Below are 5,731 nucleotides of genomic sequence, written 5' to 3'. Positions count from 1 at the left end.
TGTTTGTATGGGACGAGGATAGGGCGATAGGGGATCACACTGGTTTTCCTCCGATTCCGAGGTGCAAATGGTTGCCTGGTGACGCGAGGTTTAGTCACAGCTGGCCTGAGTCAAACTAATTTGAGCAGTGGTTTTCAACCAGTGGTCCGGGGACCACCAGTGGCACTTGAGGGGGTTCCAGGTGGTCCCCATGCTAAATGATGGAAAGTAGGCTACAGTACTGTAAGTTAACTTAATGGTAACCAAATGAGCCCTTCTAGATCTTTAACTCTTGAGAGTGTAAAATATGAAACGTTCATTTTCTTTAGAAAAGAGTTAAATTATTGTTAAACATCTGCATTACTTAATTTACAAGAAGTCTGCACAATTGGAGAATGTAAAATAATTGTTATATTGATCAACGTTTGCCTGTTATATCTCTGCTATGGTACCAACATAACATCAATACACCATGGAATTGTGGACAAAATCTTATCCAACAATAACAACATATTCTTTATAGTTTTGGGTCTGAGAGGCTAGAGGCGTGACTAGGCAGTATTGCACCGGTCCACCTCGGGTCACCAGACTTTGGGTCCAGTCAAGCCACACTAGAGGAGCACTTAATTCGCCCATTTTCTAGTATTTCTTCATGTAATTGGCACTTGCACATTATACGATGGCACAACTCTAGTTGTTTTGCATCACATAGGGTCAGCTGAAGGGTCAGCTGGAGCCACCATTCAAGGATGTGTCACCCCATATATACTCTAAGGTCACCCCCTACCCTACCCAGTACATTACAATTTACAATTTAGGCATTTAGCAGACGCTCTTAATCCAGAGCGATTTACATTAAGCAATAACAAAAGCATGGCATACATCACATATATAACTAGAAAAAGTGCCCTTCTGGGCACAGGTCTCCACCAGGAGGATAGGATTGTGTGTGATGTTTGGCAAAATGTTTAGGAGTAATATAAACGTGTGTGTGTGTGTGTGTGTGTGTGTGTGTGTGTGTGTGTGTGTGTGTGTGTGTGAGTGTGTGTGTGTGTGTGTGTGTGTGACGCGACTTGGCCTGTTGTAGCGCCACCATGAGGCTGATTTGAAAACTGTCAAGTGGCATTTCTTCCTCAGCCTAGTAGTGGGAATAGGCATGCACAGTTTCACCGCAATCGGACGCTGCATTGCGGAGTTGTGGCGATTTGTACAAAACAGGCTACTCCTGAAAACTTTAGAAGCCAATCGTAGCCAATCAGGATGGATAATTATGCGAAATCAAACAAATCACATGATCACATGACTATGGAGAGCATGTGTACCGATTTGCGTGAAATTTGGATAAAATCTGAATGAGTAATATTAGAAAATGTGTTTTACATATGTCGGCCTCCTGGTGGCGCTATAAAGAGCAGATGTGAAAAATTCCAGGCAAAGGTTTTTACTTGGCCTCTAGGGAGTGTGCATACATGGTTTTACACAGATCGGTGCAGTTATAGGTAAAAACACAAATCGGGCAGTTATAGCGCCACCATGAGGCTGAGTTGAAAATATTCAAGTGGCATTTCTTCCTCGACCTAGTGGGAATGTGCGTGCAAAATTTCACGGAAATCACACCATGTGTTCATGATTTGCAGCATTTTGTTTGAAACGGAGCACTCCTTCGAACTTTGGAAGCCAATCTTAGCCAATCAGGATGGAGTCTGAAAAATCTGAAAGACCCGTTTCGTTGAATGGCTCTAGAGAGACTGTGTACCAATTTGCGTAATGTTTGGACAAAATCTGTAGGTGTACTGTCAAAACATTTGTTTTGCACAAAGCGGCCTCCTGGTGGCGCTATAACAGGCCAATGTGAAAACTTTGGGGCAGAGGTTCAGCTCTGGCATTCAGGGAGTGTGTGTGCAGAGTATGGCTGCGATCAAGCCAACGGTGCCAGAGATTAGCTGTTCACAGACGGACGGACGGACGGACACACGGACACACACACGGACGGACGGACGGAGTGCAAAACATACTCTCTCCCCATGCCTTCGGCTTGGTGGAGACAAAAAGTAGTTATCATGAATCATGCGTAAACTAAGAACGTAACAGTGGAGTATCTATGTAAACTATACATACTAAACAGACTACATAAAGTGCAATTCTAGAGCTGTCTATGTAACAAGCTATAAGTCTGTTTAAAATACTATCTAAGTCTACATAATGTGCTATCTAAGGGGCTAGGCTAGGGCAAGTGCTACGGGCCATGGTGGAGTCTGAAGAGGTGGGTTTTCAGACTACGGCGGAAGATTGGGAGTGAGGCTGCAGTTCTGACTGTGATGGGAAGTGCATTCCATAGTTTTGGAGCCAGAAGGGAGAAGAGTTTGGGACGTGTGGAGCGTTGTCCCGGCGTTTTTAGTGAAGGTACCTCCAGCTTCCCTGCGTTGGCTGATCTGAGTGCGCGGGAGGGTTTGTAGGGTACGATCATACTTGTGAGATATGGGGGGGCCATGCCTTTGGTTGCTTTGAATGCCAGCATCAGAGTTTTGTATTCTGTGCGGGCAGCGACCGGGAGCCAATGGAGGGAGCGGAGAAGGGGTAGGGTATAGGCAGTGGCTGAATGGGGAGGTATATCACCACTACCCCCTACCGCTGCCCCTCCTTGTGTTGTTGAACCCCAAACTCTGTCCCAAACCAGTAGTTTGATTTCTCTGCCTCCTCTGTCAGCTCCTTGATAGCCCTATGCAGGTTTGCCTGATCTACCCACTCAATCAATCTTTATTTGTCACATACATATTTAAAAAAAGTAGTGTCTTTAAAATGCAGTGAAATGTATGTAGGTCAGCCCCACAGAAGTGAGCAGTAAAACAGGACAAGAGGACTAAAAGCTAAAAATAACACCTACCATTTAACCCATTTTGACCTGAGATCAGATTCTAAAAATGTCTTCTACATCCTGACAGTTTTCTGAAAAAGCTATGTTTCTATGTCAGTCGTTCTTTGATTTTTCAAAAATAGCGGACCTACAAGCTCGTAGCGCGCCACTCGGTGGCGCGCTATGAGCTTGTAGATCTGCTGTTTTTCAATAGCTAAAGCATAACATAATGCTAACACCAAAAGGGGTTCCCGCCCAGAATGGGTTGCACTTCCAAACCTAAAAACAACAAAAAAATTAAAAACAACAATAATAATGTCCATAGAGGTATTTGTGTCATGTTGTTGTGATCCGGGTCTTGGCTGGGTCTGGGTGCTACACTGGCATTGCCTTAATTCTTCCAGATGAAGACCCCTCTTGGCAGCTGTGGACCACATCACAACATCTGGGCTTATCCTTGTCTGTGTGATCTCTGTTGGGAAGACTAGCTGCTTGCCCAGATCAACTCTCATCTCCCATCACTTTCCAGGAGCAAGCAGATCTGTTGTTTTTCCCTAGCCCCATATTATGTGCCCTCTCCTTACGCTCTCGGAGCTACAGAATGAGCGTAGTGCTGAGGGAACATACTGGGGCTAGTTTTTTCGCCTGCTACGGACTTCTGCCGGGCCGGGTATCTCCTGGTCTGAGTCGAAGGGAATCTGACTTACAGCCAGTGGTGGGGTTAAAGTACTCAAATGTTTTACTTAAGTAAAAGTATAAATACTGCAATGTAGATGTACTCCGTTACAAGTAGAAGTCCTGTATTAAAAATGTACTCAAGTACAAAAGTATCGGCATCAAAATGTACTTAAAGTACCAAAAGTGAAAGTACTCATTATGCAGAATGTCCTGTTTTACAAGTTTTCAAATGTGAAGAAATCTCTTGAAAATAGCAGATCTACAAGCTCACAATCGGCTATATTAACCTCCCTGTAGGGACATAGTGACCCTGTGACCTATTCAGCTAAGGAGAATATGTGAGGTATGCATTGTATTGTCAGCTCTGTTAATAACTGACCTGTAATATTACTGATGGCGGGGACCAGCTGGCACATGGCCCAGCGATGTGATTTGTGTGTGTGAGTGAGTGTGGTTTACTTCCAACATGAACGTAGCCATTTCAATTCAAACCTTATAGTCTATAGGGACCAATCCTCGCCCTCTGCAGTATGACATCATAAATGGCTGTAGGGTTCAGGCCGTAGGTCAGGCCAATGTCATCATGACGACAAGTATGAATCTTGCACTCTGGAAATTGTCCGTTATTTTAACAAGTCAAATGAATAGGGAACAGAAAGCAGGCCTGTAGCTGAGGGGATGTGTATGACCTTACAGAGAGAATTGGTATTTATTGTCAGTGGATTTACCCCCAGATTGATGTGTATTTTGGCCGCATTTGAAATAAAGGGGTTTGTGTTAAAGACGTGCAAGATTCAAAAACATTCAAATTTTCCAAAATGTTTGGAAACTAGCCACACACTCACAATGTATATAAAGAGAGTTTGTGGATCTTATATTTTCAAATAAGGATTATAAGGTTAGTCATTAAACAGATTTTGATGCTATACATTCATTTAGCTGTGGAACCCCTAGAACCCAATGGTAAAGATGTCAGCTCAACCGGGTTCAAATCCAGGATAGTAGAGGAAGTGGTGTAAGGTCTTATATAGACTGATCAGCTGTGGTCTGACGTAATGTCTGACGTAATGAAATCACACCCGTGTGAACTGGGTGACCATAGCAACCATGCTCATTTTTTGGTACGAACAGACAGAGACAAACTAACAAAGCCAGTTGTAGGAGTGGTTTACACCACTCAAAAATACATAGTTTTAAGACTAAGATTTAGCAATGCTCAAATTGCCTGGCTTTGTTCTTCATACAAATGTCAGGCTATGACATCATTGAGACGTCTGTGTGCACATTTAACAATAACATGTTGCAAATTTGCAATGCATCTGTGACTCTGAGCCCCAACCACACCAGAGGGTCACCATGCAACTCCTGGGAACATGAAACTCAACCATTATTCCCAATGGCAGTTGCAAGGAGTTGCATTTGTGGTTTGTTATTTTCCAAGGAGTTGCATTGGTGTAGTTTGTTTTGTTGCAAGGAGTTGCAGCTGGGCCTTACAGTCAGGGCCGATTCATATTTTCATGTCATAAGTGAAAGTGATTCATAGTTGCCCTGGAGGAGATGACAAAACATATGAAGCCAACAAGAGCCCCCCCTACTGGTTGTATATAATACTACTATAGCCAGCTCAGGGCTATACAGTACATAGCATTGATTGATTGATTGAAGAATTTATTAACAGTTTGCAGAATTACAGTACATTTCAAGCACAAACTCAATACAAAGGCTGTTAACTGTGAGTGGACGACCCAATTAAGCATTACACTTGTTTCCAACAGGGTCCACCATGTTCAAATCATCAAAACATTTAGAGACGTACAAATAGACACTTCTATAGACAGAACAGGAATTCATCAAAAAGGAGGTAAAAAGGGAAAAGAGATATATACAGTGAGGGCAAAAAGGGGGGGGGCGGGGGGGGGGATTCAGATTTTACGGGGGCCAGTTTCGAATTGCAGCCATCCGTAGGTGCCCTTTGAGAGCGGTTTTGAAGGAGTCAAGGGATTCGCATGTCTTAATGACAGTTGGTAGGGCGTTCCACATTTTGGTGGCATAGGAGCGAAAAGAATTTAGTCCCTTGTTTGTGCCGAATCTGGGTTGTACATGGTTCGTTGCACTCCCTCTGGTGTTGTGGGTGTGGACTTCGTTAACATTAAGGAAGTATCTAGACAGGTACATGGGTATCTTGGTGGTGTATCGAATCTTGTGGACCAGACCCATTGC

Source organism: Electrona antarctica (assembly GCF_951216825.1).
Source record: "Electrona antarctica genome assembly, chromosome: 1".
In the NCBI taxonomy this organism is placed as follows: domain Eukaryota; kingdom Metazoa; phylum Chordata; class Actinopteri; order Myctophiformes; family Myctophidae; genus Electrona; species Electrona antarctica.
This window is presented reverse-complemented; position numbering follows the sequence as displayed.